The sequence below is a fragment of the Rattus norvegicus genome, chromosome 14 (assembly GCF_021556685.1).
Source record: "Rattus norvegicus strain SHRSP/BbbUtx chromosome 14, alternate assembly SHRSP_T2T, whole genome shotgun sequence".
Taxonomy (NCBI): Eukaryota; Metazoa; Chordata; class Mammalia; order Rodentia; family Muridae; genus Rattus; species Rattus norvegicus.
The window spans coordinates 30,846,451-30,870,597 of NC_141547.1; the positions used below are offsets into that span (position 1 = coordinate 30,846,451).

General features: G+C 41.3%; 1 long non-coding RNA gene across 9 annotated transcripts in view; it reads right to left on the minus strand.

Annotated features, from left to right (window-relative positions):
• Positions 1–24,147, minus strand: part of LOC102551339 (uncharacterized) — a 254,334-nt gene that overhangs the window by 90,029 nt on the left and 140,158 nt on the right. For 4 of the 9 annotated variants that reach the window (XR_015637349.1, XR_015637344.1, XR_015637341.1 and 1 more), the window contains one exon: positions 19,747–19,847. This is a non-coding gene — a long non-coding RNA (uncharacterized LOC102551339). Of the gene's footprint in view, positions 1–11,828; positions 13,130–16,522; positions 16,627–19,746; positions 19,848–21,416; positions 22,457–24,147 lie in introns of those variants that run through there. The other 5 variants (XR_015637352.1, XR_015637345.1, XR_015637348.1 and 2 more) reach the window with 4 other exon arrangements.

Here is a 24,147-nt window from a genome sequence, read left to right on the forward strand (position 1 = left end):
GCTTAAAGCAACGAATGTTTATTTTTCAATCCTGCAAAGTCTGAAGCGGAAGACAAGACTTTGGGCTGTCCTCCATTCAGTGACTCAACACCTCAGACGACGCGTTGTGACATTATAATTTATTTCAGTGCGCTGTTTCTGAGGTTGCCAGATCCGAGTGAGAGAGAGTGGGAGTTGCACAGCCTCCCAGCTATCAAAGCCAAATTGCATGTCCTCAGTCCGTCACCCAGAACTAGCCACATGGCAGCACGCGACCGCAGTGGCGGCTGGAAAAGGCAGCCTGTGCAAGCAATAGATGGTCTAAAGGCTGTATCTTTTCTCTTATTTTCCTTTCTTTCTTTTTCAGAACGGTTACAGTTCTGCACAATACACATACTCAGCAAAGAAATATTGAACAAATGAAGGAAAGAGGAACCCAGAATGTTCAAGATATTGAACAGGAGATGTAAATATACAAGGAATAGCCACCTCTACTAGTTCACACCTATAATTTCAGCACTTGAGGGGCTGAGGCAGAGGTTTGCAAACAGCCAGCTTAGACTACATATGAGAGCCTTTCCACATTAGCGCTCTCTCTCTCTCTCTCTCTCTCTCTCTCTCTCTCTCTCTGTGTGTGTGTGTGTGTGTGTGTGTGTGTGTGTGTGTGTGTGTGTGTGTGTAGTGATTCAGGTGTTTAAGGCATCAGGACTCTAATTCAGCAGTTAAACACAAATACAAGCTCAAGCAAAATGAAGTCAGTCAGACCTAACAGCACAAATGGAAGGATTAGTGATGGAGGAGATCAAGGCATAGATAAGTCATCATCTCAGAAGATTCAGGACCACAGCCTTCTAGCTACGTCCTGAAGTCAGATCTCTGCAAGGATTCTGAAGCTATTTTGCCTAAGATCTAGTTTTAGTCTCGGGAAAAGAGAAAGCCCTCACATGCAAAGGGAGGAAACATCCTTTCAGGGGTTTGGGGCCTTGAACTGTGAGAGTCATGTGTAGGAAGTCTTCTGATGTTTTCCTTTCTGTAGAGGAGCAAGCTCTTACCAGAGCTAAGCATACTGTGCTGCATACACAGGAGCTCCTGTAAAGACATCTGACCTGTCTACCACTGGTATATCTCCAGGCTCCTGTACGTGACAACCGTAAGAAGCCACTCACTGCCAAGGGACAGCAGAGAGCATTCCTTGTAGACAATCTATGGAGCTATAATATATGAACCAGTAGAAAGGTATTCATTTTCTGGCCAAATGCTGGCCTTTCCCTTTTTCTTTTACAAGATATTATTAACCTTAAGTACAGGAAATTAAGAAGCAGCCATAATGTTTTATAGCAACATTTTGGCCTGATCTCAAGGTTGAAGGTTGTCAGGTATGAGATGTGTAAACTGCAGGTTTTCTGAAAATCAATTTAAGCAATGTAAACGAAGGTTGTTTAAAACGTTCTCATGCTGTGGCAACTAACTGTCCTTGTAAAAATCAGTCTTGGGTTATAGCTGACAAAGACTTCATCATCAGGATACTCATGTGGTCTTAGCCTTTGGGAAGAAGACTGACAACCTAGATTTCCAGTTCTAGAGAAACGACTGAGCAAATTAAGTTGTATCGGGACTTGGGAATAATATACACCCACCAAAATGTATAGCCACCAAAGTGACTGGCATTCTCTATTTTAAAGAAATAATTAAGTACTCCTTTTTCTCTACCTTTAACAAAACTTCAACAAATATGTAAATAAAATTTTCACATTTAACATGATTTTTTCAACCTTATAACATCAAATATTGGTACACCTGGATATTTAGCACATAAAAAATTATAAAATGCTAAAAATAGAGTCCAAATTTTACTAAATTGTATCTTGAAAACGTTAATTATTTAACAAGTTAAAAAGGAACAATGTGGATTTTGTTGGAAGAGTGGCTTTCTCTTTTGGTTTTATACATCTCTGTGTTTTTATGTTTTATCATTAGCATGGCAATTAGACTTATATTTTAAATTATCATTTAAAATAAATAGTAGAAAGGCAAAAAGAAATTGATAGAATAACTTTTAATTTTGCCTGGAAAATGGACATAAAAGAATGCTAAATTGGAAGGATTTATGATATGTTATAATGTGCACAGTGCTACAGAAATGGTGTGAAACCTATCGGAGTGCGGAAGCTGCAGAGATAAACATTTCAAATTGCCAACCGTGTTTCTCCTTTCGGCAGCAGAGCCATTTGTGGGAGAGTTATGGAGGCACAACTCTGCCTCCTTATATTTTTATATCCTTTTTTTATTTTACTTCAAGACAGGTATTACGTGTGTAATCAAGAAATAGGAGAAAGCTTTGAAAATTAGAAATAAGCATTTATACAAGAAAAGCATACCCAAGAGAGAAACTACCAGTGTTGTGCTGTGCTGTGCTTAAGTCCCCCAAAGATCCACAGAGTCAAGGCTTGGTCCCTAGATCACAGTGTGGTTGAGAGGAAGCAGAGTCTTAAGAGGCAGTGGTCCTCAACCTTCCTATACTGAGACGGCTTAATACAGTTCCTTGTGTTGTGGTGACTCCCAACCATAAAATTATTTTCGTTGCTACTCATAACTATAATTTTGCTACTGCCATGAATTGTAAAATAAATATCTGATATGTGGGGTATCTGATATGTGACCCCTGTGAAGCAGTTGCTTGATGTTCCCAAAGTGGTTGGAACTCACAGGTTGAGAACTACTACTTTGACTTGTTAGACCCTAGTCGGAGGAGTTTGGGTTATGGGAGAGTCCTTTAAAGGTACTTGTGGGATACTTCCTCCCATTATGGTTTCTCATCCAGGAGATTACGGATCTTGCTTTACCTCAGCTTTCCTACTCAACTGTGACGTGTCACTTCACCACAGGTTCCAAAGCAGTAGAACCAACCAGTCCTGGACAGCAAGTCCCAATCTGTGGACCCAGTTAAAAATTCTCTTTTCTAAGTAGACTGTCTCAGGCTTTGGTTACAGAAATGGAGAGCTGATTATTGTCATCAAGGTAATGACATTATTCTCCTATTAATAGTCTTTATTTAAAAAATGCATTGGACATTAAGATAACTCAGGGTTAAAAGTGCTTGCTTCCAAGCCTGACAATCTGAGCTCAATCCCAAGGGCCCACATAGTGGAAAGAGAGAACCAACTCTCACAAGTGATCTCCTGACCCCCAAATATATGCCATGGCGTATGTGAGAGGCACACACACCCACCACATGCATGCGCACGCACACGCGCGCGCGCGCGCACACACACACACACACACACACACACTCACACATGTATTTTTAATTTTTAAGAAAGAAATGCTTCATGGTTTTATAGTTTTAATTCCTTTCACTTCACACTCACTTTAGTTTCATATGAATAAATGAGGCCACTTGCTTCTTGCAGCCAATAGGAGCAACTAGAATGTGAAATTTGTTTTTGTTTTCCTATAGCCCCCTTCTAATGCTTTGAGACATAGCTGTGTGTTCTCTCATTGTAGGCTCATATTGCCTCCTCAGGCTCATGCAAAAGCCTGGCAGAAGTGATCCTGTGTGGCCTCTGAGTTTAGATCATAAAAGATCACATAGCTTCTTCCGTGATTCCTAGATCACAGACTCGAGATACGTTGAGCTGTCAAGTAAGAAGTCTGGTTAGCCTGAGGTAGCCATCTTGGGATAAGGTCCAAGTCTCTTGGAAAGGACACAAGTAAGCATGTCAATCAATAGTTCCAACTGAGCCAAGCCTTCCATTCATGCCAGCCTTTATCCACTGCCAAACATGTGAGGGAAGATGTTCCTGACGGACTCCAGTCTTGTCATTTGAATCTTCCTGGTGAGACCTGGACACTGAGGAACAAGATATCCTCTTTGTACTCTGTCCAAACTCCTGCCTTAGAGTCCATGCACCAATAAAGTAGTTGTTGCTTTCTTTGTGCCTTTAACTTTTGGGTAATTTTTATGTAATAATAAGTGAACATCCCTTCTCCTAGAACATAGGCATAGCCATGGTCTTCAATGAATAGTCATTTTGAAGTTATTCAGTACTTTATTTGTTGCTTAAGTTATAGTAATAATAGTTATTAATAGTATTTATTCATTATATTATTTATTTCTAAGAAGCATTTGGTTCTTTTCCTCTTGCTATTTAGATGTGACTTTCACTTAATAATAACAGTTAGCATAATACTTTAGTTTGAACCCTGAATATTTTTGAAAGACATGCAGGTCAAAAGCTCAGCCCACGGTAATATTGGGAAGTGTCAGAACCTTGTCGAAATTAAAGTTGGATCATTGGAGGCATGCCTATAAAGAAGCCATCCATTCCTCCTCTTTTTCTCTGTGTCCTGGATATCATGAGATAAGCACCTTCCGCTACATATGTTCCTCCCAGAAGGTGCTACCTTACCACAGACCCAAAGTGGCTTTGGCCAATCAACCAGGGATGGAAATATCCAAAACTGGGTCCAAATAAATGATCCATCTTTTTTAATGTAATTGCCTTGGAAGTTTTGTCACTTTAACACAACACTGACTGAAATATGAACGAATGCTTCTCATCTGTTGTTGACCATAAACCTCCCAAATCTCAGTCCAGTGGCTGCTATGAGCATCTTCTCATTTTAAACTGAACACGCTGGACACAGAGACATTAAGTAGCTTACCTAAGGACGTACTGGTTAGAAGCAGTTAGATCTCAGCAGCCTGTGACCAGAACCTCTGCTTTAACCCGTTTACTGAATTCTTTCCTCCTTTCCACTCAACATGAGAAAAACCTAAGCTGACATATGCCTCTTGGAATCTATTGGAGACACGAGCCAGAAATCCTGTCACTCTATTTTACTGTTTCAATTTTACTGCCATTTCTCGTGGGAAAGACCATCCCTCCATCCAGAGAGATGAGAGAGGCAGAGAGAGAGAGAGAGAGAGAGAGAGAGAGAGAGAGAGAGAGAGAGAGCTATATAAAGGAGGGAGTAAAGGTGCAAAATCCAAAAGACCGAAATCCTTTGTGTAATGGAACCAACCATTTATGGAATGAGGCCATGTAACTGTTCTTCAGTCCCAAGGGATTTATACATCCATAAATGAAAAGGGGAAGGAGACAGTGCAAGCAAGGCAAGGAGAAAGGAAAAGGATGGGAAGGAAAGGAAGGGAAAGAAGAAAGGGCAGGAAGGAGGAATCCAGATACCATGATAATGGAATGGCTAAAGGCTCAAGGCTGACACATGTGAGCAAGATGGGAATATAGAAAAAGAAATAGCTAAAGATAGAAAAACCAATTATAAAACCTGAAAAGGACTTCAGAGATGAGGTACAAATCAGAGATGCCTACCATTGAATAAACACAGCCACGAATACGTTTCCACTCAGCTACTTTCAGCGAAGAAACTTGAAAGTGCTCAGTAATGACGGTAAAAAGAAAATGTGTTTTGCATTTGGGAAATCTTATAGGACTAACTAAAGGCTGGTTATCTAATAACCTGTGACTCAACTATATCTGGATCTCCTTCAGCTTCTCTGTGGAGCAAAGGTAGTACCATGACAAATAGGAGGTAGAATGTATTAACATTTAAAGTATAACTTCAGCCATGAATAATATTGACTTTTAGGAAAGAAGAACTTAATCTTTTAAAGAAACAAGAAAAGGTTAATGGCATGAAAGCTATAATTAACCTCCTCAGCTGGAACTCGTTGTGACATGGAATGAATTGTCACACTGTACCCACCAAGATTTACAAATATTAAGTGTCAGGTAACAAATAAAGAAAGGGTGGGGAGCGGGGTTTCTATGGTCGATTGCCTGCCTAGAATGCACAAAGCCTTGAGTTCAGTCCCCAGCACCACACAAAGCAGCATCACAGCATACACGGTCAGCAGGGAGAGTCAAGGGCACGAAAAGTCACCCCTCCTACACAGCGAATCTGAGACCAGCCTGAGCTACCCGAGACCATGTCAGAAAAAAAAAAAACCTACATAAATAAAGAATGAAAAATAATTTTTTAAAGAAATCTGAAAACCTAGACAAAGTAATTTTTAAAGTATGAGGCAAAGTACAATATTTCAAAATTTCCAAAAAAAAAAAAAAACAAAAAACCCTAACCCAGCAACTGCAATCTATAAATGCCCTTTTTCTTTTTAAAAAGTCACCCTAGTAAAACAGCACTGATCAGTTATGACCACCCGACCAACGTGCACATGTGAAGAACATCACAACAGCTCGTTCACAAGACTTGTACCAGATCAATTCAGTCAAAATGGAGGAGAGGCTCATGAAGTCCCGCCCCTACCTGAGGGGCTATTGTCAATCAATGGTTGCAGGGGAAGGGGGTTATTTTCTTCAGGAAAATGGCTACTGAGACGATATGCAGGCTCTAGCAGATGACTCTCACCCGCGTGCAAGCAGGCAGCACTAGAGGACACAGTAGCTTTAGAAAAGGGCCAAATACATTTGGGAAGGAAGCGTGCTTAGGGGAGAACTACGAGAGGAGGGGGAGGGGATTAGATTCAACCAAAACATTTTATTCGCATATATGAAATTCTTAGACAAGAGTGATTTGAAACCACAGTAATACCTCATAGGTGAATCTTCCCCATGGAAGGGTCTTTTCAGTGTTTAGGGACACAAACCGGTTTTATTATAGGAACGTCACTTCTAAATTTATCGTGTGTTTTGTATCGTTCCTCGGGACGCTAATTCAAACATAGCCTATGCTTAAAGAATTCAAAAAGTTATAATCAAGAAAGCAGTAAAAAAAATCATGCTTGAAACAAATTACTAAATCTGTTGCTTTAATGAAAAAAAAGCTTAAAAAATCATATTACCACAAGGGCTGTTGTTTAAGAGTACTGGGCTCTTAATACACACACACACACACACACACACACACACACACACACGTATAATTGACATTTTTTTTATTAACTTTAGTATTTCTTATATACATTTCGAGTGTTATTCCCTTTCCGGGTATCCGGGCAAACATCCCCCTTCCCCCTCCCCTTCCTTATGGGTGTTCCCCTCCCAAACCTCCCCCCATTGCCGCCCTCCCCCCACCAGTCTAGTTCACTGGGGGTTCAGTCTTAGCAGGACCCAGGGCTTCCCCTTCCACTGGTGCTCTTACTAGGATATTCATTGCTACCTATGAGGTCAGAGTCCAGGGTCAGTCCATGTATAGTCTTTAGTTAGTGGCTTAGTCCCTGGAAGCTCTGCTTGCTTGGCATTGTTGTACATATGGGGTCTCGAGCCCCTTCAAGCTCTTCCAGTTCTTTCTCTGATTCCTTCAACGGGGGTTCTATTCACAGTTCAGTGGTATGCTGCTGGTATTCGCCTCTGTATTTGCTGTATTCTGGCTGTGTCTCTCAGGAGCGATCTACATCCGGCTCCTGTCGGTCTGCACTTCTTTGCTTCATCCATCTTGTCTAATTCGGTGGCTGTATATGTATGGGCCACATGTGGGGCAGGCTCTGAATGGGTGTTCCTTCAGTCTCTGTTTTAATCTTTGCCTCTCTCTTCCCTGCCAAGGGTATTCTTGTTCCCCTTTTAAAAAAGGAGTGAAGCATTCACGTTTTGATCATCCGTCTTGAGTTTCATTTGTTCTAGGCATCTAGGGTAATTCAAGCATTTGGGCTAATAGCCACTTATCAATGAGTGCATACCATGTATGTCTTTCTGTGATTGGGTTAGCTCACTCAGGATGATGTTTTCCAGTTCCAACCATTTGCCTACGAATTTCATAAAGCCGTTGTTTTTGATAGCTGAGTAATATTCCATTGTGTAGATGTACCACATTTTCTGTATCCATTCCTCTGTTGAAGGGCATCTGGGTTCTTTCCAGCTTCTGGCTATTATAAATAAGGCTGCAATGAACATAGTGGAGCACGTGTCTTTTTTATATGTAGGGGCATCTTTTGGGTATATGCCCAAGAGAGGTATAGCTGGATCCTCAGGAAATTCAATGTCCAATTTTCTGAGGATCCTCCAGACTGATTTCCAGAATGGTTGTACCAGTCTGTAATCCCACCAACAATGGAGGAGTGTTCCTCTTTCTCCACATCCTTGCCAGCATCAGCTGTCACCTGAGTTTTTGATCTTAGCCATTCTCACTGGTGTGAGGTGAAATCTCAGGGTTGTTTTGATTTGCATTTCCCTTATGACTAAAGATGTTGAACATTTCTTTAGGTGTTTCTCAGCCATTCGGCATTCCTCAGCTGTGAATTCTTTGTTTAGCTCTGAGCCCCATTTTTTAATAGGGTTATTTGTTTCCCTGCGGTCTAACTTCTTGAGTTCTTTGTATATTTTGGATATAAGGCCTCTATCTGTTGTAGGATTGGTAAAGATCTTTTCCCAATCTGTTGGTTGCCGTTTTGTCCTAACCACAGTGTCCTTTGCCTTACAGAAGCTTTGCAGTTTTATGAGATCCCATTTGTCGATTCTTGATCTTAGAGCGTAAGCCATTGGTGTTTTGTTCAGGAAATTTTTTCCAGTGCCCATGTGTTCCAGATGCTTCCCTAGTTTTTCTTCTATTAGTTTGAGTGTGTCTGGTTTGATGTGGAGGTCCTTGATCCACTTGGACTTAAGCTTTGTACAGGGTGATAAGGATGGATCGATCTGCATTCTTCTACATGTTGCCCTCCAGTTGAACCAGCACCATTTGCTGAATGCTATCTCTTTTCCATTGGATGGTTTTGGCTCCTTTGTCAAAAATCAAGTGACCATAGGTATGTGGGTTCATTTCTGGGTCTTCAATTCTATTCCATTGGTCTATCTGTCTGTCTCTGTACCAATACCATGCAGTTTTTATCACTATTGCTCTGTAATACTGCTTGAGTTCAGGGATAGTGATTCCCCCTGAAGTTCTTTTATGGTTGAGGATAGCTTTAGCTATCCTGGGTTTTTTGTTATTCCAGATGAATTTGCAAATTGTTCTGTCTAACTCTTTGAAGAATTGGATTGGTATTTTGATGGGGATTGCATTGAATCTGTAGATCGCTTTTGGTAAAATGGCCATTTTTACTATATTAATCCTGCCAATCCATGAGCATGGGAGATCTTTCCATCTTCTGAGGTCTTCTTCAATTTCCTTCTTCAGTGTCTTGAAGTTCTTATTGTACAGATCTTTTACTTGCTTGGTTAAAGTCACACCGAGGTACTTTATATTATTTGGGTCTATTATGAAGGGTGTCGTTTCCCTAATTTCTTTCTCGGCTTGTTTCTCTTTTGTATAGAGGAAGGCAACTGATTTATTTGAGTTAATTTTATACCCAGCCACTTTGCTGAAGTTGTTTATCAGCTTTAGTAGTTCTCTGCTGGAACTTTTGGGATCACTTAAATACACTATCATATCATCTGCAAATAGTGATATTTTGACTTCTTCTTTTCCGATCTGTATCCCCTTGACCTCCTTTTGTTGTCTGATTGCTCTGACTAGAACTTCAAGAACTATATTGAATAAGTAGGGAGAGAGTGGGCAGCCTTGTCTAGTCCCTGATTTTAGTGGGATTGCTTCAAGTTTCTCTCCATTTAGTTTAATGTTAGCAACTGGTTTGCTGTATATGGCTTTTACTATGTTTAGGTATGGGCCTTGAATTCCTATTCTTTCCAGGACTTTTATCATGAAGGGGTGTTGAATTTTGTCAAATGCTTTCTCAGCGTCTAATGAAATGATCATGTGGTTTTGTTCTTTCAGTTTGTTTATATAATGGATCACGTTGATGGTTTTCCGTATATTAAACCATCCCTGCATGCCTGGGATGAAGCCTACCTGGTCATGGTGGATGATTGTTTTGATGTGCTCTTGGATTCGGTTTGCCAGAATTTTGTTGAGTATTTTTGCGTCGATATTCATAAGGGAAATTGGTCTGAAGTTCTCTTTCTTTGTTGTGTCTTTGTGTGGTTTAGGTATAAGAGTAATTGTGGCTTCGTAGAAGGTATTCGGTAGTGATCCATCTGTTTCAATTTTGTGGAATAGTTTGGATAATATTGGTATGAGGTCTTCTATGAAGGTTTGATAGAATTCTGCACTAAACCCGTCTGGACCTGGGCTCTTTTTGGTTGGGAGACCTTTAATGACTGCTTCTATTTCCTTAGGAGTTATGGGGTTGTTTAACTGGTTTATCTGTTCCTGATTTAACTTCGATACCTGGTATCTGTCTAGGAAATTGTCCATTTCCTGAAGATTTTCAAATTTTGTTGAATATAGGTTTTTATAGTAAGATCTGATGATTTTTTGAATTTCCTCTGAATCTGTAGTTATGTCTCCCTTTTCATTTCTGATTTTGTTAATTTGGACGCACTCTCTGTGTCCTCTCGTTAGTCTGGCTAAGGGTTTATCTATCTTGTTGATTTTCTCAAAGAACCAACTTTTGGTTCTGTTGATTCTTTCTATGGTCCTTTTTGTTTCTACTTGGTTGATTTCCGCTCTGAGTTTGATTATTTCCTGCCTTCTACTCCTCCTGGGTGTATTTGCTTCTTTTTGTTCTAGAGCTTTTAGGTGTGCTGTCAAGCTGCTGACATATGCTCTTTCCTGTTTCTTTCTGCAGGCACTCAGCGCTATGAGTTTTCCTCTTAGCACAGCTTTCATTGTGTCCCATAAGTTTGGGTATGTTGTACCTTCATTTTCATTAAATTCTAAAAAGTTTTTAATTTCTTTCTTTATTTCTTCCTTGACCAGGTTATCATTGAGTAGAGCATTGTTCAATTTCCAAGTATATGTGGGCATTCTTCCTTGATTGTTATTGAAGACCAGTTTTAGGCCGTGGTGGTCTGATAGCACGCATGGGATTATTTCTATCTTTCTGTACCTGTTGAGGCCCGTTTTTTGACCAATTATATGGTCAATTTTGGAGAAAGTACCATGAGGAGCTGAGAAGAAGGTATATCCTTTTGCTTTAGGATAGAATGTTCTATAAATATCCGTTAAGTCCATTTGGCTCATGACTTCTCTTAGTCTGTCTACATCTCTGTTTAATTTCTGTTTCCATGATCTGTCTATTGATGAGAGTGGGGTGTTGAAATCTCCCACTATTATTGTGTGAGGTGCAATGTGTATTTTGAGCTTTAGTAAGGTTTCTTTTACATATGTAGGTGCCCTTGTATTTGGGGCATAGATATTTAGGATTGAGACTTCATCTTGGTGGATTTTTCCTTTGATGAATATGAAGTGTCCTTCCTTATCTTTTTTGATGACTTTTAGTTGGAAATTGATTTTATTTGATATTAGAATGGCTACTCCAGCTTGCTTCTTCTGACCATTTGCTTGGAAAATTGTTTTCCAGCCTTTCACTCTGAGGTAATGTCTGTCTTTGTCTCTGAGGTGTGTTTCCTGTAGGCAGCAGAATGCAGGGTCCTCGTTGCGTATCCAGTTTGTTAATATGTGTCTTTTTATTGGGGAGTTGAGGCCATTGATGTTGAGAGATATTAAGGAATAGTGATTATTGCTTCCCGTTATATTCATATTTGGATGTGAGGTTATGTTTGTGTGCTTTCATTCTCTTTCTTTTGTTGCCAAGACGATTAGTTTCTTGCTTCTTCTAGGGTATAGCTTGCCTCCTTATGTTGGTCTTTACCATTTATTTATCCTTTGTAGTGCTGGATTTGTAGAAAGATATTGTGTAAATTTGGTTTTGTCATGGAATATCTTGGTTTCTCCATCTATGTTAATTGAGAGTTTTGCAGGATACAGTAACCTGGACTGGCATTTGTGTTCTCTTAGGGTCTGTATGACATCAGTCCAGGATCTTCTGGCCTTCATAGTTTCTGGCGAGAAGTCTGGTGTGATTCTGATAGGTCTGCCTTTATATGTTACTTGACCTTTTTCCCTTACTGCTTTTAATATTCTTTCTTTATTTTGTGCGTTTGGTGTTTTGACTATTATGTGACGGGAGGTGTTTCTTTTCTGGTCCAATCTATTTGGAGTTCTGTAGGCTTCTTGTATGCCTATGGGTATCTCTTTTTTTAGGTTAGGGAAGTTTTCTTCTATGATTTTGTTGAAGATATTTACTGGTCCTTTGAGCTGGGAGTCTTCACTCTCTTCTATACCTATTATCCTTAGGTTTGATCTTCTCATTGAGTCCTGGATTTCCTGTATGTTTTGGACCAGTAGCTTTTCTGTTTTACATTATCTTTGACAGTTGAGTCAATGATTTCTATGGAATCTTCTGCTCCTGAGATTCTCTCTTCCATCTCTTGTATTCTGTTGGTGAAGCTTGTATCTACAGCTCCTTGTCTCTTCTTTTGGTTTTCTATATCCAGGGTTGTTTCCATGTGTTCTTTCTTGATTGCTTCTATTTCCATTTTTAATTCCTTCAACTGTTTGTGTTTTCCTGGAATTCTTTCAGGGATTTTTGTGATTCTTTCAGGGATTTTTGCGATTCCTCTCTGTAGGCTTCTACTTGTTTATTAATGTTTTCCTGTGTTTCCCTAAGGGAGTTCCTCATGTCTTTCTTGAAGTCCTCCAGCATCATGATCAAATATGATTTTGAAACTAGATCTTGATTTTCTGGTGTGTTTGGATATTCCATGTTTGTTTTGGTGGGAGAATTGGGCTCCAATGATGCCATGTAGTCTTGGTTTCTGTTGCTTGGGTTCCTGCGCTTGCCTCTCGCCATCAGATTATCTCTCGTGTTACTTTGTTCTGCTATTGCTGACAGTGGCTAGACTGTCCTATAAGCCTGTGTGTCAGGAGTGCTGTAGACCTGTTTTCCTCTCTTTCAGTCAGTTATGGGGACAGAGTGTTCTGCTTTCGGGCGTGTAGTTTTCCTCTCTACAGGTTTTCAGCTGTTCCTGTGGGCCTGTGTCTTGAGTTCACCAGGCAGCTTTCTTGCAGCAAAAAGGTTGGTCTTACCTGTGGTCCCGAGGCTCAAGTTCGCTCGCGGGGTGCTGCCCACGGGCTCTCTGTGGTGGCAGCAACCAGGAATACCTGCGCCGCCCCTTCCGGGAGCTTCAGTGCACCAGGGTTCCAGATGGCCTTTGGTGTTTTCCTCTGGCGTCCGAGATGTGTATGCAGAGTGCAGTCTCTTCTGGTTTCCCCGGCGTGTCTGCCTCTCTGAGGGTTTAGCTCTCCCTCCCATGGGATTTGGGGGTAGAGAACTGTTTATCCGGTCTGTTTCCTTCAGGTTCCGGCGGTGTCTCAGGCAGGTGTCCTGCCGTTCCTGGGCCATTTAAGATACATATATATTATAAGATACATTTAAGATACATATATATTATATATACATATAATACAAATTGACAATATATAAAATATCAATTTGCTTAGTAAAATAAAATTGAAATTTGGATTGTTTTAGACATTAAAACACTGCCATAAGGGAGGGAGGGGCTGCCGAGGTGCCAGTTCCAGCTGAGGGGCCATTGGCACTTGGTGGCTGCTGGGGGAGAGATGGTCCTTTTCTTTGGGAGCCAGCGGGCATATTATCAACACTAATTGAACTCAAAGCACCCAATTAATTAATTTCTCTAAAAGATGACATGAAGTTGGAAAGGAGTTGTATTGAGGAGAGTTCCTGGGGTGAATTGGAAGAGAAGCCTGAAGAAGTTGCTACGATCAAGGTGTACTCTTGACGTGTGTGACATTTTCGAAGAATAAATTTTAAAATATTATTAAAACTTTTCTTTAAAATCACTGAATATAAAAGAAACCACTAAATATAAGAAAAAGTCAATTTCGAATGTTCTTTAGTATTAACAAGTGGAGTGGGCTTCTGGGGGTTTCCTTCCGGAAGTGCCGCTGTTCCAAGGTGAAGGGCTCAGTGCATAAAGAAGCAATCTCAGTACCCAACTGTTCGCCGAATAGTTACTGAGACATCCCCGTACACGGGCATGCTACTAGGTACTGGGAATCCGATGAGCAAGTCATTTTAAATTCTTTGCCAGAGAAACCTCTCAGAGTCGTCAATTCTTGATTTCCAGTGCAAATTTGTTTCCCAGAAACCCCCGTGGCACCTAACGCTTCTCTCCTAGAAGCATTCATCCTCTCATTTACCCATGAGAATGTGTAAAGGTTCTGGGAAATGTCAATCTGTTAGCACAAAGGGCTGCTTGACTCTCATTTGGGAGAAAAGTGTCGTGGGTAGACACAGAGTAGACACAGGTCAGTTACTCATGCCAGAACTGATAACTGTCTGGCTTCCAGCTGTGTAATTCTTCTTTGGTTTGTTTTTTTTTCTCCTTTACATAATATTTTAATTAATACTTGGGAATTTCATACGAGACAATTGATCATACCCACTTCCCATTCCTCCCAGATCCAACCCCAACCCTTGCACGGGTGCGTGCACACACACACACATACACACACACACACAAATACACCAAGTCCAACTGTTTTCCCATATACTCTTCCAAGCGTGGTCTAACTCCCAGTGGCCAGCCCCTTAAAGAACACTGAGTGCTTCCCCACCGGAAACCATCAAGTGTGAAAAGCCACACTTTGTCATATCTATCACTTTTAAGGACTCTCTTCAGTAGCTTCCTGTCTGGGCTGTTTGGGAAGAAGGAGGGCATATCACAGGAGAAGCCTTTAATGTCTCCTTTTCTCAGTTATGAGTGAGTAAGCATCCATACCACAGCAGAAAAAGCTTCTTTGCCCATAGCAGCTGGCCGCTGACTGGACCGTGGACTTCTTTCGGTTTCTGGCAGTAGCATGGACAACGGAATTCCACATGGCCTCTGGTGGGAGTACCGACCATAGACATCAACATGATCTCCTTCGGCAGCCCCGATCACAGAGTCTCTAGAGATCATGTATATCAACAAGGCCTCTATAGGCAGCACAGACGACAGAGGTCTCTCCAGGCTGCGGCGCACAAACCTGCCCTTGCTGCCAGCCATCTTGCCAGTTTCCCAGACAGGACAATCTCTACAGCCTGCAGGCAGCGCAGTGATCCCGTGCTCTCCGCTCCACAAGAGGACGAGAAGAACAGTGGAAGCACCAGCAGTTCTATGCCATGGGCCAGACCTTCTGGCCAAATGGCAGCACTGGACTTGCTGGTGGTCATAGAACAATGACTGGTGGTGGCCATGCTTCTTAGTGATCAGAGGACTGGTTCTACTCAGCACGTGCTCCTTTGTCTACAGCTGCCACCATCGCATCTACACCCGTCGCCCACACACCACTCCACTCCACCATCTTTTTTTTCCCCCAGTTCCATGAAAGCACTTTTTAAAATCATCTTCCCGAAGACCTGCATTTTTTCAGTTGTTTCATATACTACACACTCTTCAGGCTCATCCTCCAGCTGCTATACCTTCCCCTTGAAGCCTCCAGAGGTCTGCAGCTAACAACCCAGGATTGTGCTCTGAGAGCTTTTTTATTTCACTCTGCCTGATCTACCTTATCTAGTGTCTATTTTGGGAGGGAAGGGAGGAAGGAAGGAAGGAAGGAAGGAAGGAAGGAAGGAAGGAAGGAAGGAAGGAAGGAAGGAAGGGTAAAGAAATGGAAATGCTTCAGATTGCCTGAAGGAGAGGAGGAGGAGGAGGAGGAGGAGGAGGAGGAGGAGGAGGAGGAGGAGGAAGAAGAAGAAGAAGAAGAAGAAGAAGAAGAAGAAGAAGAAGAAGAAGAAGAAGAAGAAGAAGAAGAAGAAGAAGAAGAAGAAGAAGAAGAAGAAGAAGAAGAAACCCGCCATCCAGAGGTAGTAGGCATGGATGAATTCAGGGGCTCACCTTAACCGCCAGAACTTATTGCTTGTCTCTGTGACAGCATTTACTAGTAGCCTCTCCTCTTATTATCATGCGCAAGATTTCTACTTACTATGTCAAAGATCATGAGATTTTTATATCAACAGATGAATTTGAGTCATGTGTCATTTTTCAATATCCAGAAAGTATAGTTAGTTCCACTGAAGCCAGAGGGAAGAAAAAGGAAGGAGACTGGGTACTCCAAAGAAAAATCAAGGTGCTCCCACCAGAAGACTGGAAATTAGATGTTTGGCAAACAATAAATAAATAAATAAGTCTTTACATCATTTTAGTTATTTTAAGATGTATTTAATATATGTGAGTACACTTTCCCTGTCTTCAGACACACCAGAAAAGGGCAAATAGAATGTACTCAATAGTTACTGACTCATTAATATCTTTTTAGTATAGAAAAGAGTTTAGGGCATGAGGAGAGGAGTTGAGAGGTAGTAGAGACAGACAAAGTCAGAAAGAGAGAGAGAGAGAGAGAGAGAGAGAGAGAGAGAGAGAGAGAGAGAGAGAGAGAGAAGAGGAGTAGAGGAGTAAAGGGAAAAGGGAATGGGAGAGAAGGAGGTGAGAGGACAGAGTGGGAGCAAGACAGCAAGAGAGAAAGATAGCTCACTAATATTTTTTAAGATGTACTTATTTTATGTATGTGAATACACTGTAGCTGTCTTCAGACACACCAGAAGAGGGCATCAGATCCCATTACAGATGGTTGTGAGCCACCACATGGTTGCTGGGAATTGAACTCAGGACCTCTCAAAGAGCAGTCAGTGCTTTTAACCTCTGAGTCATTTCTCCAGCCCTTTAGACCATTGTTTTGCTGTCCATTTACATGGACCTTTCATTTACTTTCTACTTACCTGTCTGGTTTGGTCCCACTGTTGCTTTGATGGGAAAGATTCACTACAGAGATGACCACACAACTCTACACACAACAGAACAGGTGCTTTCCAGTATTATCTCTCTGAATCACAATGGGAGAACAGATGAAGAAAAGTTTACACATCTTCTAGGCTTTACAAAACAACAAGTAACCAGGGTTTCATCTAAGGCTCATAAGGAATTCTCAGCCCTGCAAAATGGCATGTGCTGGGTCAAGAGTGGGAAGGAGCAGAAACAAATAACCTTCCACTAAAGAATCTTTTATGTGCCTTCCAGCTTCTCAGGAAAGAAATAACTTTTTATTACTTTGAGAAGACAGTGATTGCCTCCATCCCGACTGCCCTCTGGGAGCACCCTGGCACTCAGATGTTGAGATCTGGGGAGCCATTCACACAGCTCCCTCCGCTCTCGCACACAGCATGCAGTTGCGTAGCCCGCAAGTGAAGAGACCTGCTCAATTGGGAAGCCAGGTCAGGATTTTTCATCTTGTGCTATTTCAGTTGGCTGCTGTCAGAGCTCACTCAGAGAAGGTGGAAACTTAGAGTTGCTCATTATGCTTATCCCCATTTAACTGCTGTCATCTGCATTCTCGAGGTAGTTTGGATATTTGAAGTTCAGCCACCATAAACCATGTTATAGGGCAGGAAACTAATCCAGGCAGCAGATTGAGCTGTAGCTGACAGTTCTGGCCAGCAATTCTTCTGTGAGTGTCATTCCTTGACTCACTGTTAGTTTAAGGCTACCAATTTAACCCTTTATACCCTGGATTTGAAATGGCTTTAGAAATCAGACAGCAATCAGATAGACACCAACTGCCCACTTAATTCCTCTCTGTCTTCTGTACACTGGGAACAATTCTCCTGCCCCAGTTTCTTATTCATGAAAATGTATACTTCCTTGAGCTCTTCTGAATCTCTCCCTTGATCAAGAGGAACTCTCAGTACTGAGCTGACTACTGTCGGTAGTGGTATTGGAACAACTAGATATACACAGATAAGAGTCCTTTTCAGCTTGGTGGTGGCCCTGTATCCCTTAACTTCACTGGTCTCTAGTCAAAGCTTGCAGACAAGTACATTTCAACAGACATTGACACTACAGCCAAGTAGCTGTTTCTGGAACTGGTTTACCATGACTGGGGCGGCTGGTTCTACGGGGTGTGGTTGAGACTGCTCGGGGACCCTCATCATCAGTTGTGCCAGAAGCCCTTCTCTGAAGCGACAGCTCTTCTTTCATATGATTCTAGGCTTTGACATCTTTAAGACCATAGAGTTCTTTTTCCTAATAGACGTCTTTCTTGTCCTTTTACTTGTAAAGCAGCCATCTCCACCTCCATCTCCCATAGTTCTGTCATCCACATCTCATTTGTCCTTTATGCTCCTTTGCCTGTACCCAGGAAGTCTGGGGAATGTGTTGGCTCAGGGTTGAACAGAGGAAAGGCACTGAGCTCAAAGCAAGGTGTCAAGACCAAGCTTACCCAGAGGTTCTCTTTTTGCCTGTCATTTTTCAACCTACACATTCCTTAGGTTCCCAGATTCCTCCCTCATTGTCAAAGTAAGCAGAACTCCTTTTTCAAATCCCAGCTACCTGTAGGGAGTGGTTCTGATACTTTGATCAGGAATCTGCATGTGACCACTGAAGGTCCTGTTCCTCACTTGGTTCTTGATTGAACAATCGATAGCAGCAGACAATGGCTGGGCAGCAGAAGTGGGACTTCCAGGTTCCCACAGGCAGGCTAGGAAACACAGGATGAGGAAAGGGAATTCACCATGCTTTGGAGGGAAAGGGAGTCACCAGCCATGTGAGATCTTGGGTAGAGTGGCCATTGGCAGCTTCCTCAATTGGGCCTAAAGTAGTATAACTAAGCTAGGGCAGATTTAGAAGGGTTGAGCAAGGAGTAAAGAGAAGGGCACGCTAGCCAAGGGAGGCTGAGAAGAGCCCAGCCACTGAGCTATAAGGCAGTTTAAAAATGAGCTAGTGTGTGTGTGTGTGTGTGTGTGTGTGTGTGTGTGTGTGTGTGTGTGTTTCATCCACAGATTCAAGGGAACCTGGACAGCAGCTAGTAGCACCATCTGCCTAGAACTTAAAATGAGATAATATAAACTACACACTACAGCTACCACTATCCATCCACTTCCCCTTCTTGTGGCATTTCCCCTTGCCTGGGTACTTATGCACATTCAAGAGTCATGTAGGTAGTTCATGCTTGCCACATCTTAGAGGCCTTAATTCAGTTATGTCCTTACAGCTGGACATACAGCAATTCATACAGGCCTAAACCTGAAATCCAACACTTGGGATGTAGAGGTAAGAGGATCAGTAGTTCAAGGTCATACTTGTCTATATAGCAAATATAAGGTCAGTCTAGGCTACATGAGACCTTGCCTTTATTGGAAAAAACTCAATTACATATTTACTATAGGAAGTAACTTTTATATATCAAAAAATGTAGGACCAAGATGTCTGAAAAATGCAACATTTCACCAAGCCATTGAGATCCACAACCAGGAGATCCATAGATATGACAACACATGCTCACTGCTTTAAACTCTTAAAGGTTTTTTTATATGTGTGTCTTTTTCTCTGTCTCTGTCTATCTTTGTCTCTATGTCTCTCCTCTGTCTCTGTGTGTGTGTGTCTGTGTGTGTATTTCTCTCTGTTTCTCTCTCTCTCTCTCTCTCTCTCTCTCTCTCTGTGTGTGTGTGTGTGTGTGTGTGTGTGTGTGTGTGTGTGTGTGTGTGTGTGTGTGCAGTCAATTGCAGTGGGGGTGGTATTTGACGTTAGGTATGTTCTTCAATCATTCTTCACTTTATTTTTGAAACAAGGTCTCGCTGCACTTGAAGCTTACCTATTTGGCTAGACTGAATAGCAAGTGCATCCCACCAACCTGGCTTCCTTCATGGATGCTAAGATTCAAAGTCAAGTTCTCATGCTTTTATACCAAACACTTTACCAACCAAACCACCTCCACAGCCCCACAAATGCCTGTGTTTTGAGGGTGTTTTTTTGTTTCATGCAGCACAATTATAGCGACACTGCTTTAAATTATAGCGACAGCTGATTAACACAGTTCCCATGTTCTGAGCCCTCCCTTTGACTTTCTGAGCCCCCTGATAACCTCCCAGCAGATTACTTTTGTCCTCACATGTACTACAATCAGTTTCTATTATTTGTAAGCCAAATAACCTCTCTACTAAATACTAACCTTAACCCATCTGCCAAGCTCAGGCAGTTGAGTATCAAATGATAATGCGGAGAATACAAATGCAAACAGGATGTTTTTCTCAGTAATTGTACCATCATGACCTGTTTGGAGAAAATTGACAAAATAGTGAGGTCAATGGAAGGAAAATTCGGATGTGCTTTAAATGGATATGACTTCATTTCTAACCAAAGGAAACTAAATCAAAACCCTAAGCTTCAGGTAGAGGAGACAAGTAATTAAGACAAGTTTTAGGCAAAGAGCAGTTGCTGAAATGATTACAATAGTGCATCCTGCCCCTGTGAGGCGGTGGCAGAAACTCTGACAAGACAATTGAATCAAATTGGTATTTTTTTAACTCTATTTTAGCTCACAGTCATTCCTATCCAGAAGAGATTCCATAGGTCATAGACGTGGTAATGAATTAATGTCATAAAGAAGGTGTAGAGACAGCAGGAAATTGCAGGCTATTAGTTAAGGCCCATGATTCTTTGCCCTCATTTTACATCTTTAAACAAAGTAAAGGAGGACAGTAGATGGAGAGTAACTTAAAATGTGCTGCTTTGTAAAGGCCAGCCAGCAGAGCCTCGGGACATTTATTTGAAGTCAGGACATTAGTGCCAGGGTGAATAAAGGGGATGTAATGGGTTTACATTTTTACAAAGAGGCCTGACAGATCTATATCAAAGAAAGAATGTCCAAGGCTCAGAGTGATGGGATAATAGGAAGCAGAATTAAAACTTGGCCTACAGGGAGACAAAAAGCTATGGTAACTTGGAGTGCCTCCAGGGCGGTGAGGGAGAAATGTGGGCTTAGCAGTGTGCTGGAGCCAGGAAACCTCTACTATTGGGCGGGTATCAGCAAAAGAGAATCCTTCAACAGGACACCTGCATCTGTCTTCTTGAAAATAAGCAAAGGCTGCATTGAGACATCTCACTAGACCAGTGGTTCTCAGTATTCCTAATGCTGTGCTCCTTTACTATAGTTCCTCAAATTGTGGTGACCCCCAACTATAAAATTATTTTTGTTACTACTTCAAAACTAAAATTTCCCTACTGATATGAAGCACAACGTAAATATCTATGTTATCTGATGCCCTTAGGTGACCCCTATAAAAGGGTCATTTCACCTCAAAGGAGTTGCAATCCACCGGTTGAGAACCACTGCACTAGAGGAATCACAGCTTAACCAATCATTTACACTTGAAACTTGGTAGATCTTCCAGAGATTACTGGCAAATGGACTAGCCTGGTAGAGATAACTCCCTTCTTCTAAAACAACACAGACATTTTCAATAAAATATGACCAATAAAAGCATCATATAATTTGGTTTGAAATCTAGAAATACATATGGAAATATTCAAGTACTAGGCACAAAATGTGAGGGAGCCCTATGGTCATTCAGCAATGTCAACACCTGGGCATGGGACTGGGGACAGGGCTACAATGTGTTGAGGGCCCCCAGAGGTGAAAAGCTAGAACAGAATCTTCTGTGAAGACATGAGCCCAAAAAAATATATCAATAGGATGTGCCTATGAAAAATTAATCTTTAACTGTAACCCGGTACCCATTACCAATCTCTCCTTTTTCTCTTTTTCTCAGCCTCTACTATTCTGAATATGAATGACATCATGTAAATCTGTTTTTCTTTGCCTTGTTTATTTTGTTATTTAACCAAATGAATAATTCAGCAATTCCATTACACAGCTAAACAAATACAGTTAACAACAATGGGTTGTGTATTTAAGACATCTGAACACCATAACTTTGAAATTTCTTATCACAAATTATTATGTTTAAGATGATGGATTACACAGTGTATACCGAATTGTGTCATGGTATACTCCCTAACTATATACAATTATATGTCAATAAAAGAAAAAAATGGACATGATCTGGTAAATGTCTACCATTTATAGTCAGCTGATCTTCTTTACCTCTGCAAATCCTCTGTACAATTTGAACAATTCCCCTTTGAGGGGAGAAGATCATTTTCTTGTATACATACTACAGCTTCCACCAATTGCTATGCAGACTAAAAGTCAACACTGCTTGTTCCTAAACATGCCCTTGCCCAAGTACTTATAATTGTAACTCTAGGATTTAATTAGATATTAAAGTGTTAATATAGCATGAACATGTAAAGAGAAGGACTTACTGTTTCTATAGAAACAGAGTAAAAAATTTTTTCAGAAAGGCTTGATAAAGGTGAGCTGCTAAAAATATTGCTGTCGAATTAGCTGTGGATTAGAAACCACATAGGGCTTGAGGACGCTAAAAACAGAATTCTGTCATCAGATTGTTTAACAAATACCTACATGCTTCTTTCTGTTCTTTCTTTCAACTAAAAGATTTCATAATCTGTTTGCCCCTTAAACACACACACATACATACACACACACACACACACACACACACACACACACACACACACACACACACACACACTGAACACAATGAGTCCATAACAAGTGCTATTCAAAGGTACTTGGATGAGAAGCCGTCCACCTAACCTATTCAGGGCCACACCCCTGAAGAAAACTGAGTCTCCTCCTCTAGGCAGCCATCTGCTTCCATAGCTCTTCATCTGGGAGGGGGTTGCTACTACCCATCTTCCTCATTCATACTGGAAGGTTGACTACCTTGTGAACAGGTCATGAGCATCCAACCACAGGTGCTGTGAGCTCTTGAGTGTAACAGCCCCATGGATATCTAGGAGACAGTTTCAAAGCAGTCTTTCAGATGTTTGCCTACTAAGCTCCTCAAATCTGTACGTAATGAAAGCCATTTTTTCAAAAAGTACATTTTAAAAATACTTGTGGTTGGAGGATCCTAAGGTAGAAGTGGGAAGACTGAACTATACCAAACGACTCCAGCAGCATAGAAGATATTCTAATATTTTAGCCTATTTTAAAATCCATAAAGTAAGGGGGGTAGACATGACCATTCCTAAGCATGTCCCCCAATTCTTATTTTCCACAGTTAGTCTCCCCATGCAAGAACAGAAAACTGTTCTTGACCCTGGTAAGGAATCCAGTTCTCAGAGAAAAGGCTTCCCTGTGACTGCTGGTAGATAAATAATGAAAAAAGCAGAGCATTCACCTGGGAATAAAAGATATTCAAGTAAATTAAAGAACTAACTTAAACCCACTAATCCAGGACATACAGTGTTAAGATTGAGAATGTAGCCTGGGCTCTAGCATTAACTAAAGTGTTTTGTCTTTTCTCCGCTACAATAGTGCCAATTAAGAATAGAGTGTCAGCTGAGAGAGCTACATAATGGGAAATGCTGACAGATTCTTAATGCTAAGAGCTAGAAGAACATGCTTTAATAAGGTGCCCAGAAGCAGATTTTTTTCGTAAGGAAAGAGGGAGAAAGGAAAATTTGGAAACAGAGATGGGAGAGGTGTAGGCAGGAGCAGGAAACCTGATGTTAAAGTCCTGGATCTGACAGAAAGCAGAATCAAATATCCTGGAAGCAAGGCCTTTTCTTTTCCCCTCTCCATCCTCATCGGGCTCTTGCTAAGTCCTTTCCTAGGCAAACTGGAGCCTACTCTCAAAGTCACTGACAAAGACTGGGAGTCTATCCTTGGCCTCTGGCTGAGGCCGTGGCCTTACTTCACCTGGAGGAAATACCATTGGAAAAGGCACGTTAAGAATAAAGCCATCTTTGATGTTGTGCCTTTAACACTTCTTCGGTCCAGGTAAGGCCTGGGAAAGTGGAAGAGGAGGCTCAGCTGAAACACCGCTCGAGGCCGTTAGGTAATGCTAGTCACCTTGAGGCACACAAAGGCCCCTTTCCCATCCTCCTTTCAGGACTTATCTTTTCCTTTTCACTACAGAAAATTTTAAACAAATGAAAGATAGGGAAACTGCAGAAGAGGCCTCCGTGGAGCCGTCTCCCTGTTAGATAATTATCAACAACAGACTAATTATCATGTTTGAGTCACAAACTTCTCCATTTCCTTTTCATCCATTCAATAATTTTTAAAGTAAAAACTACACAGAAAATCACTCCTTTTGTTTCTTAACATTACATGAATATTATTGGGATACCTCAAAAAATAATAATTCCTTAACCATAAAGTACTTTGTTGTGGGACATATATCATTGGGCCACTTCTTAGGATACCGATGACCAAACAGTAGCTAAGGAACCACCATGCCTTCCTCCAGGAGGCTCCTCCCTTCCTCACCCAGGCCCTGAGCTGGCTTCTCCCTTTTGAGGCTATTACAAACTATGCTTAGCAACTACAACAAAGTTTGGCCTACCAAAGTCCTAGTTTTTTTTTTAAAAAAAGTAGAGAGGGTAATGGTGCATATGGGGCATGAGAACAGAAGTAGAGGGAGAGACAGAACCAGCCAGAGGGAGACCTGGATGCAGGTGCAGATGTAAGGCACAG